The 11,216-nt window shown below is 30.1% G+C and overlaps 1 non-coding gene across 1 annotated transcript; it reads left to right on the top strand.

Moving 5' to 3' along the window:
* Nucleotides 1-8,020: 8,020 nt before the first annotated feature.
* LOC139850787 (small nucleolar RNA R71) lies at nt 8,021-8,127 on the top strand. Its single transcript, XR_011760168.1, has one exon. It is a non-coding gene; the product is annotated as a small nucleolar RNA R71 (small nucleolar RNA).
* Nucleotides 8,128-11,216: the final 3,089 nt, after the last annotated feature.

The raw sequence follows: 11,216 nt of genomic DNA, 5'->3' as shown, positions 1-11,216 counted from the left end.
TAAGTGTGTTAATAATACTTATAAGAATGATAATAATCATAATGGTTATAATACATATAATAATAATAATAATAATAATAATAATAATAATAATAATAATAATAATAATAATAATAATAATAATAATAATAATAATAATAATAATAATAATAATAAAGAAATTAAAAATAAGAAAGGCTACCTTATAGTATCAAGCCAAAAAAAAAAAAAATAGATGCTCATGCCAAGGCTTGAACACACGACCTCTCGATACCCGACCAAGCACCCAGCCATCCCTCCATGGTAACCTTTCTGTTTTTAATTCCCTTATCAATCTATTTAAACCCGTAGTTCAACTTGGTTCTTTCTTCTTCATAACCCAGATCGTCCACAGAATCATATAACACAATAATTAGTTTAAGAGTTTAAATAATTCATATTTGAGACATCAGTACCTGATTTTTGATTGTTAGTATATGAAAAAACGAAAATTAAAATTAAAAAAATGAAGAACACTCATTGTTCATACAGCAGTTTTAAAAAAAAAATTGCTTTTCGATTTTTAAGAACTTTTAGCCAAAGTTTACAATACACAATAAGTTTTAAATTACTCGTATAATCTTTATCCGTACTCAATTGAAACAGAAACATAAGAATCTAGTTTGAATTTCATGAAGAACAAGAGTGTTGACTTTTAAAAATAAAAGTTTGACCTCCAAATTCGAATTCGATAATAAGAATTGGGACTTCAACTTTTGCAGAAAGATTAAATATAGGATTCCTAACATAATTGCATTTACAGTTTTTGAAATTTAAATCAAATTTGAGCATTTGTAAAATTAAGTTCACGTACAGAGGTTTGTGACCATTCCTTCCAATTTTCTTGTCTAATTCTTCAATTAATGGAATCTAAAAGTGATTATGCTTTATAGTGGTGATGGGAGAATCGAATGGTTCCTTTAATAGCTTGAGTGAATCGAGTTATATGAAGATTATGAAGATTGTGTGGGTGTCGACATTCAGACACAGACAGAGGGAAAAATAAAAAAAAATGAGGCAGAAAGGGATGTGTAACAAATTCAATTATTTGTTGGTGATTACTGCTATTAATTTGTAACAAGAGATAGGAATTGATCAAATCTTGTATTGTTGTAAAGATAAAAGTCACAAGGAATCACGACTTAAGAGAAGGAAGGACAGGAACAAAAACCAAGAAAATAAAAAGTCTGATTGTGATTTAAAACAAAATTTGTTTATATTGAATTGATATGGACAGGTAACAATCTTGGATACAGAAAAAAATATTTACATAAAGATGGAGAGTGATGCTAACAGATTCGAGTAATATATATCCGCCTTTATAATTTATTTATTTATTAATTTTTTTTATATATAATAAATATAATCATATTAATAATTATATTGTTAATAATAATAATAATAACAACTAATAATAATAATAGTATTAATAATAATGATAATAATAAGTAATAATACTGTTAATAATTATAATAATAATATTAGTAATAATAATAATATAACAAATCAAATGTATCAAATTCAATATCTTAATAATAATACTGATATATATATTAATATTTATTTTAATAATAATGAAGTAATAATAATGTTAACATAACAACTACAATTTTTACTTGAAATTTTATCTAATAATCTAATCTTACATGTTATTAATTATGTAGCATTTACTAATTATATATTATATATTATATAATAACACATACTTAAATTTTATACAATTTAATATATTTTAATGTACATACGATCAATAATTATGGATGGAAATCATATATACATATATATTTAGATTTATTTTAATAATAATATTATTATCTTGTACTTTATTTTACTTATTTAGTTCCAGCAATTAAATCGTATATTATTACTTTAAATTATTATTTATTTATTTATTTATATATATATTTATATATATATATATATATATATATATATATATATATATATATATATATACATATTTATTTACAAGTAATTGTTCGTGAATCGTCAAAAATTGTCGAAGGTCAAATGGATTCATAAAAATAGTTCAAAAAAAAAATTTTGAGACTTAACATTACAGACTTTGCTTATCGTGTCGAAAACATATAAAGATTAAGTTTAAATTTGGTCAGAAATTCACGGGTCATCACATAGGAGGCGCAACAAGGAGTTTTAAATGAGGAAAATTTAAAGGATGAAATACCCAAAGGATCGGAGAAACATCTTAATATTCGGGAAGACGGAACCCGGTATAGGGTTGAAAGAATTTGAGTACCAAAATTTGGAGATATGAGAGAAATGGTACTTAGAGAAGCTCATCAAAACAGATACTCAATACATCCTGGAACGGGGAAGATGTACAAGGATCTCAAGAAACATTTTTGGTGGCCAGGTATGAAAGCCGATGTTGCTAAATATGTAGGGGAATGTTTGACGTATTCTAAGGTCAAAGCGGAGCATCAAAAACCATCAGGTCTACTTCAACAACCCGAAATCCTGGAATGGAAATGGGAAAACATTACCATGGATTTCATCACTAAATTGCCAAGGATTGCAAGTGGTTTTGATACTATTTGGGTAATAGTTGATCGTCTCACCAAATCGGCACACTTCCTGCCAATAAGAGAAGATGACAAGATGGAGAAGTTAGCACGACTGTACTTGAAGGAAGTCGTCTCCAGACATGGAATACCAATCTCTATTATCTCTGATAGGGATGGCAGATTTATTTCAAGATTCTGGCAGACATTACAGCAAGCATTAGGAACTCGTCTAGACATGAGTACTGCCTATCATCCACAAACTGATGGGCAGAGCGAATGACGATACAAATGCTTGAAGACATGCTACGAGCATGTGTTATTGATTTCGGAAACAGTTGGGATCGACATCTACCGTTAGCAGAATTTTCCTACAACAACAGCTACCATTCAAGCATTGAGATGGCGCCGTTTGAAGCACTTTATGGTAGAAAGTGCAGGTCTCCAATTTGTTGGAGTGAAGTGGGGGATAGACAGATTACGGGTCCGGAGATAATACAAGAAACTACCGAGAAGATCATCCAAATTCAACAATGGTTGAAAACCGTCCAAAGTCGACAAAAGAGCTACGCCGACATTAAAAGAAAAGATATAGAATTTGAAATTGGAGAGATGGTCATGCTTAAGGTTGCACCTTGGAAAGGCGTTGTTCGATTTGGTAAACGAGGGAAATTAAATCCAAGGTATATTGGACCATTCAAGATTATTGATCGTGTCGGACCAGTAGCTTACCGACTTGAGTTACCTCAACAACTCGCGGCTGTACATAACACTTTTCACGTCTCGAATTTGACGAAATGTTTTGCTAAAGAAGATCTCACTATTCCGTTAGACGAAATCCAAATCAAAGAAAAACTTCAATTCATCGAAGAACCCGTCGAAATAATGGATCGTGAGGTTAAAAGACTTAAACAAAACAAGATACCAATTGTTAAGGTTCGATGGAATGCTTGTAGAGGACCCGAGTTCACCTGGGAACGAGAATATCAGATGAAAAAGAAATACCCGCACTTATTTCCAGAAGATACGTCAACACCTTCAACTACTTAAAATTTCGGGACGAAATTTATGTAACGGGTAGGTACTGTAGTGACCCGAACTTTTCCATGTTTATATATATTAAATGAAATTTATATTTACATGATTAAGTGTTTCCAACATGTTAAGCAATCAAACTTGTTAAGACTTGATTAATTGAAATAGGTTTCATATAGGCAATTGACCACCCAAGTTGACCGGTGATTCACGAACGTTAAAACTTTTAAAAACTATATGATGACATATATATGATTATATATATAGTTAACATGATATTATGATAAGTAAGTATCTCATTAGGTATTTTAACAATGAGTTATATACATAAAATTGTGTTTATTGAATTAAGAATCTCGAAACAGTATATATAACGATTATCGTTATAACAACGTCTTACTAATTATATATGAATCATATTAAGATATTGTTACACTATGTTTAATCATGATAAACGATAAGTAAACATGTTATTATGTAAATTAACAATGAACTGCATATGTAAAAACAAGACTACTAACTTAAAGATTTCGAAACGAGACATATATGTAACGATTATCGTTGTAACAACATTTAACTGTATATATATCATACTAAGATATATTAATATATCATAATATCATGATAATGTAATAATTTAATATCTATTTAGATATAATAAACAATGGGTTAACAACATTTAACAAGATCGTTAACCTTAAGGTTTCAAAACAACATTTACATGTAACGACTAACGATGACTTAACGACTCAGTTAAAATGTATATACATGTAGTGTTTTAATATGTATTCATACACTTTTCAAAGACTTCAATACACTTATCAAAATACTTCTACTTAACAAAAATGATTACAATTACATCCTCGTTCACTTTCATCAACAATTCTACTCGTATGCACCGGTATTCGTACTCGTACAATACACAGCTTTTAGATGTATGTACTATTGGTATATACACTCCCATGTGGGAACGGCCATGTGAGTCACCTAACACATGTGGGAACCATCATTTGGCAACTAGCAAGAAATATCTCATAAAATTACAAAAATATTAGTAATCATTCATGACTTATTTACATGAAAACAAAATTACATATCCTTTATATCTAATCCATATACCAACGACCAAAAACACCTACAAACACTTTCATTCTTCAATTTTATTCATCTAATTGATCTCTCTCAAGTTCCATCTTCAAGTTCTAAGTGTTCTTCATAAATTCTACAAGTTCTAGTTTCATAAAATCAAGAATACTTCCAAGTTTACTAGCTCACTTCCAATCTTGTAAAGTGATCATCCAACCTCAAGAAATCCTTGTTGTTTATAGTAAGATATCATTATAAATCAAGGTAATACTCATATACAAACTTTAATTCAATTCCTATAACTATAACTATCTTAATTCGAGTGATAATCTTACTTGAACTTGTTTTCATGTCATGATTCTACTTCAAGAACTTTCAAGCCATCCAAGATCCTTTGAAGCTAGTTAATTTCTTGTCACTTCCAGTAGGTTTACCTACTAAACTTGAGGTAGTAATAATATTCATAACATCATTCGATTCATACATATAAAACTATCTTATTCAAAGATTTGAACATGTAATCACTAGAACATAGTTTAGTTAATTCTAAACTTGTTCGCAAACAAAAGTTAATCCTTCTAACTTGACTTTTAAAATCAACTAAACACATGTTCTATATCTATATGATATACTAACTTAATGATTTAAAACCGGAAAACACGAAAAACACCGTAAAATCGGATATACGCCGTCGTAGTAACACCGCGGGCTGTTTTGGGTTAGTTAATTAAAAACTATGATAAACTTTGATTTAAAAGTTGTTATTCTTGGAAAATGATTTTTCTTATGAACATTAAACTATATCCAAAAATCATGGTTAAACTCAAAGTGGAAGTATGTTTTCCAAAATGGTCATCTAGACGTCGTTCTTTCGACTGAAATGATTACCTTTACAAAAATGACTTGTAACTTATATTTCCGACTATAAACCTATAATTTTCTGTTTAGATTCATAAAATAGAGTTCAATATGAAACCATAGCAATTTGATTCACTCAAAATGGATTTAAAACGAAGAAGTTATAGGTAAAACAAGATTGGATATTTTTTTATTGTTGTAGCTAAGGGAAATATTGTAACAATTCTATAAAAATCATATCCTAGCTAACTTATATTGTATTATACATGTATTCTAATATATTATGTAATCTTGGGATACCATAGACACGTATGCAAATGTTTTGACATATCATATCGACCCATGTATATATATTATTTGGAACAACCATAGACACTCTATATGCAGTAATGTTGGAGTTAGCTATACAGGGTTGAGGTTGATTCCAAAAATATATATACTTTGAGTTGTGATCTAGCCTAAGACGTGTATACACTGGGTCATGGATTGATTCAAGAAAATATATATCAATTTATTTCTGTACATCTAACTTTGGACAACTAGTTGTAGGTTACTAACGAGGACAGCTGACTTAATAAACTTAAAACATCAAAATGTATTAAAAATGTTGTAATTATATTTTGAGCATACTTTGATATATATGTACATATTTGTTATAGGTTCGTGAATCGACCAGTGGCCAAGTCTTACTTCCCGACGAAGTAAAAATCTGTGAAAGTGAGTTATAGTCCCACTTTTAAAATCTAATATTTTGGGATGAGAATACATGCAGTTTTATAAATGTTTTACGAAATTGACACAAGTAATTGAAACTACATTATATGGGTGAATGATCAAAGCCGAATATGCCCCTTTTGCTTGGTAACCTAAGAATTAGTAAACCGATCTACTAATTGACGCAAATCCTAAAGATATATCTATTGGGCCGAACGAACCTCATCCAAAGTACCGGATGCTTTAGTACTTCGAATTCGTTTATATCATGTCTGAAGGATTTCCCGGAATGATAGGGGATATTCTTATATGCATCTTGTTAATGTCGGTTACCAGGTGTTCACCATATGAATGAATTTTATCTCTATGTATGGGATGTATATTGAAATATGAAATCTTGTGGTCTATAATTATGATTTGATAATATATAGGTTAAACCTCTAACTCACCAACATTTTTGTTGACGTTTTAAGCATGTTTATTCTCAGGTGATTATTAAGAGCTTCCGCTGTTGCATACTAAAATAAGGACAAGATTTAGAGTCCATGCTTGTATGATATTATGTAAAAACTGCATTCAAGAAACTTAATTTTGATGTAATATATTCTTATTGTAACCCATTATGTAGTGGTCGTGTGTAAACGGTATATTTTAGATTATCATTATTTGATAATCTATGTAATGCTTTTAAACCTTTATCGATAAAATAAAGGTTATGGTTGTTTTAAAAATGAATGCAGTCTTTGAAAAACATCTCATATAGAGGTCAAAACCTCGCGACGAAATCAATTAATATGGAACGTTTATAATCAATATGAACGGGACATTTCAAACGGGATGGGTGGTATTTATGGTGCCACCACTGGCTTTACATACTCGGGTGGTTGTGATGGTGTAACTTCTTCATCGTTACTCTCATCTAAAACCTTCCCATCTTCTGGTGCTGGTTTTTCAGAATTTGTTGACACCATATTAACATTCTCATTCTGAGGATTTACTTCAGTATTACTCGGTAGCTTTCCTTGTTCCCTCTCACTCATCATGCTAGCAAGAGTACCTACGTGTTTTTCTAGATTCAAAATGGAAGCTTGTTGAGTTTAATGACTGATTAAACCTCTCATTCGTTTGCGTTTGAGATGTAATAAATTGTGTTTGAAATTCCATTAGCTTTGCCATCATTTCTTCTAGATTTGACTTTTTCTCTTCGGTTTGTTGTGGTGGTTTATATAAGCCAGGTCTTTGTTGATTGAAAGTGTTGTTTTGAGTTGGTTGGTTATTCGGACCTTGTTGGTTGTACGAGTTATTGTTGGGTTCATTTGGATTGTAAAGAATTTTTTGATTTCAATTGAAGTTTGGCCTTGGCGGTTGATAATTATTCTGATAATTATTTCCCGGCCTTTGGTTCATATAGGAAACATTCTCACGTTGTTCCATCGTTTGTTCAATGTGACAATCTTTCGTTAAGTGTGGTCCACTGCATTGCTCACAACTGATTCGTATTGCGTGAATATCTTTAGTCAAACTTTTCCATTCGTCTCTCGAAAGCATCTATTTTTGCGGAAACAGAATCAAAGTCATGGCTAGAATTGGCTCTAGTCGCTTTAGATGAACGAAAAATATCTTTTTCTTGGTGCCACTCATGCGAGTGGCGGGCTGTGTTATCAATAATTTTGTGAGCTTTGGTTGCGGTTTTTTTCATAATGGAACCACCAGCTGTTGTGTCGATATCTTTTCGTGTGGCAATGTCGACACCTTGGTAGAATATTTGTACTATTTGATAAGTGTCTAAACCGTGTTGAGGACATCCTCTCAACAACTTTCTGAATCTTGTCCACGCCTCATATAATGTTTCATTTGGCTTTTGCGCGAACGTAACAATTTCTCCTTGAAGTCTCACGGCTTTAGATGCTGGAAAGAATCTTTTAAGAAATTTCTTAACTAAAACATCTCATGTATCAATCGCTCCTTCGGGTAACGATTCTAACCAATCTTTGGCTTCTCCCTTTAAAGTCCAGGGAAACAACATGAGATAGATCTGTTCATCCTCAACTTCTCTGATTTTGAATAGAGTACAAATCCTATTAAAGGTTTGAAGATGTTTGTTTCGATCTTCTTTTGGCGTACCACTATATTGGCATTGATTAGTTACCATGTGTAGAATTTGTCCTTTGATTTCATAATCTGGTGCATTAACATCTGGCCGAATAATGGCGTGACCTTAGCCAGTGCGTGTGGCTCTCATTCGGTCTTCCATACTTTGAGGTTCCGTTACTTCCATAATTGAATTTGTTGAATCCGAATCAATAGAAGATTCTGATTTAACGGTTTGTGGTTCAGGAGGAATGATTAGTGGTTCAGGATCTTGGAATTATCCTTGAATATCCTCCTGGTTCTCAATTGTGAAGTCGGGTTCAAAAAATTAATTATCGAAAATTTGAATTGGAGTACTTGTTCGACTAGATGAGGATTCTAAAGAAAAATCAACGGCGACAATATTGGCTAGATGTCTTGATCGAGTTACAGGTGGTGAACGTATGAAAGGTGGCTAACGTTTTGCTCGGTGCATTCACTGAATATCCTATTAGTTATAAAGATAAAAATTATATATGTTATCAAATAAATAGACTTTTCTGATTTTTTCCACGTTTCGAATAGCCAATAGATGCAGCAGGTAGCCAGGACCCTTTAAATCGGAAGCCCACAGCTCGCCATTAACAAATCCAACTATTACTATGAACCAGAAAATTTGGATGTCTATCAATTTAATCGCTTAAAATAATTTTTCGTCGAAATTTAAAGAAGATAAAAATCTATGTCCTAAAAACTAGAGCGTAGAAATGAGAAAGAAAAAGAAGCGCATCGAAAAACGTCAAAAAATAAAAATAAGAAAGAAAAACGTCGAAACTTAAAAGTCTAAAAATTAAATATAAAAAGTTGCGCCTAAAGTTATTAAAGCTTAAAAGGAATTCTATATCCAAAACGACAATAACTTAATTAGGCACTAAAATCTAAAAACTGGGTCGCAAAATTCTAAGGCACCTAAATCTTAATCTAAAGAAAAAGTATTTAAGGGATTTTACGGCAAAGCCTAAAAATCTAGAAATATAAAATAACTAGGCAAAAACTAAGTTTAAAACTATATAACGAACGACAAAAATTAAATACTACGAATAAACGAAAAATGATACAAAATATAAAAATAAACTAATGTGATAAAAATACAATTTTATAAAAATATTATTTTTATATTATTATTTTATAAAAGTACTAAATTTATATAATTGATAAAACTAATTTATATATTAACTAATAGACAAAAGTTATGAAAAGTAACCAGGGGCATTTTCGACTTTTCACCTTTTTTTTTAACTAAATTCCATTTTACCTACAAAGCCCCCAAACTTTTTTGAAAAATTCAAATCGACCCCCCAAACAGGGGATAAAGTGTCAAATAACCATTTTCATATAAAATCTTTAATAAACTCCACCCAAATATTCAACGGGTCATATCTTCTCGCTCGCAACGAGTTAATTTTTTTTGACAGTAGCGTTAAACTCGAAATAATTTTAGGAACACAATGTCACTAGCTATACGCAAAACGGACGCTTTTTTAAAAAACGCTAAATATTTGGGGTACTTTTCATACACGTTGATTTTGCGTTAAATTTTTAAAAGTCGACAATTCCATAGCGAAACGCGGAGATGCACATATATTGTTAATTTAAAATAACATTTAAATCTCTCACATGTTATACCTTTTAGTTCGACTCGAGTTGCGCTTCAACGACATCATCGTTAGCTACAAAATAATTTTACTAAATGCAATACAATACATTGAAAAACGAACCCCCGGCACGAAGCGAGGGTTCGATAACTAGTTAAAACTTAAAATACAAAATTAATTAAAACTAAAACTAATTATTATTAAATTAAAACCCTAATTAGGTTAAATAATAATAATAATTAATAAACTACTCCGTATTAAATACTGTACTAGGTTTCTGGCGTGTCAGACTAATCCATGCGGTTGCATGGGTTTAAAGCTTCATTCTCATGTGATCGCATGAGCTTCAGGTTCAGATTTAATGCAGGTTCAAATTTCGCAGGTTCAGTTTAAATTTTAATATATATTTTTTTTTGTATTTTCTGATTTTAATTTATAGAAAATGTTATATAATTTAACTAAAACTTAAAAAATAAATTACTTATTAGTTTTTATAACTTTTAATAAAAAATATAAACTTTTTAATTTAAACACTTAAAAATATACATATATATTTTTCTTTTCTTTTTTTTATATTTTTGTTTTTAATATTTAAAACTTATAAACATATATTTTTACAAAAATATATTAAAACTAAATTTTTTTTTAATATATAGCGTTTCGCTTCGGCGTTGTCCCCGGCAGCGGTGCCAAAAATACTTGATGTGTGCGAGGTGTAGTACGAAATACTATTATAGCTTACTACGAAAAACTATTAAATACGATACAATTTACACAAGTTATTTATTTATTTATAGAATGGATATACCTGAACCTTGCTACAACACTTATAGGCAGTGTACCTAATAGTAGAGTAGTGTAGTTTTAAGTAAGTTCGGTTCGTTCCACAGAGAGCTGGCTGAGTTTAACGCTACATTTTTATTAACTATATTTGTGTGTGTGTGTGTATATATATATATATATATATATATATATATATATATATATATATATATATATATATATATATATATATATATATATATATATATATATATATATATATATATATATATATATATATATATATAAGTAGTATTATTATTATAAAAGGGGGGTTTTACCGTTTAATGACCGGTTTGTCGATTTTAAGTCCTAACGCAAAATATTCAAAATAAATATAACATAACTTAAAGCGTAAAGTAAATGACGATAAATAAAAATGTGATAAAATAAAAGTACGATAATTAAAAGTGCGATAATTAAAAATGCAAGAATT

The sequence above is a fragment of the Rutidosis leptorrhynchoides genome, chromosome 5 (assembly GCF_046630445.1).
Source record: "Rutidosis leptorrhynchoides isolate AG116_Rl617_1_P2 chromosome 5, CSIRO_AGI_Rlap_v1, whole genome shotgun sequence".
Classification (NCBI taxonomy): domain Eukaryota; kingdom Viridiplantae; phylum Streptophyta; class Magnoliopsida; order Asterales; family Asteraceae; genus Rutidosis; species Rutidosis leptorrhynchoides.
The sequence above is the reverse complement of the archived record's forward strand: the minus strand, read 5'-3'. Positions and strand labels throughout refer to the sequence as shown.